The sequence below is a fragment of the Macadamia integrifolia genome, chromosome 4 (genome assembly GCF_013358625.1).
Source record: "Macadamia integrifolia cultivar HAES 741 chromosome 4, SCU_Mint_v3, whole genome shotgun sequence".
Lineage (NCBI taxonomy): Eukaryota > Viridiplantae > Streptophyta > Magnoliopsida > Proteales > Proteaceae > Macadamia > Macadamia integrifolia.
Genome location: NC_056560.1, coordinates 30,062,551 through 30,063,342, shown reverse-complemented (window position 1 = coordinate 30,063,342; position 792 = coordinate 30,062,551). Strand labels below are relative to the sequence as shown.

Sequence of the window (792 nt, the reverse complement as noted above, 5' to 3'; positions counted from 1 at the left end):
AAAAAAAAACCCTCACCCTCTCAAAAGGAAAATGGCAGTGAGAAAAGTGGCTCAGCTGTGACTTCCATCATCGAAGAGGAGAAATTAAGAACTAGACATGGCTAGGATAAAAAATCTGTTGGAAATTTCTCTTTCACGTGCAGCCAATGCCTTGGAAAATGAATTTTAGACATTTTGACTTCATATTTATTCTTACTTTGGGAAAAATAAATCTTAATTGTCTGCACAACTAGAAAGTTCTATACATCTTTTCTTTAAAATCAGTAATGATGAATCTTCTCTCTCTCTCTCTCTATATATATATATATATATGTGTGCGTGTGTGTGTTTGTTTGTTTGTTTGTGGTTTGTAGAGAGACTTTGATAGATATTCATCCCAGACGAGACAAATCTGTAGTGAGGGCCATAAGAAATATCCATAATGAATCATAATAGTAGAAAACTAAAACCATAAGGAAACTATGAGAACCAACAATTAAAAAAAAAGAGCCCATCTTCCAAATATTTGAATGACTAATATCAAGTCAAGGACTCAAGAAATGGTATAAGATATCTCAGAATACATCACCATGTAGAGATAAGGTTAACTGATTCAAGCACATCTGGTGGACATCCGTTGTTGCTCATCAGTCTGCCCATCATTAGGGATTAAGGGCATCTTGTGTTGTATTATTTACCCATATAGTCTTCTTTTGCTTTGTTCTTACTGAGCTGTTCCGTGGCACCTTGTGTAAATTTCTTATTAATGAATTTTTTTGATTTTCTTAATAAAAAAAATTTGGGGGGGGGGGG

The 792-nt window shown here is 34.3% G+C and overlaps 1 protein-coding gene across 2 annotated transcripts in view; it reads left to right on the top strand.

The window, feature by feature from the left end:
- Positions 1-792, top strand: part of LOC122075231 (N-terminal acetyltransferase A complex auxiliary subunit NAA15) — a 54,043-nt gene that overhangs the window by 41,920 nt on the left and 11,331 nt on the right. The gene's annotated exons all lie outside the window — the stretch shown is intronic.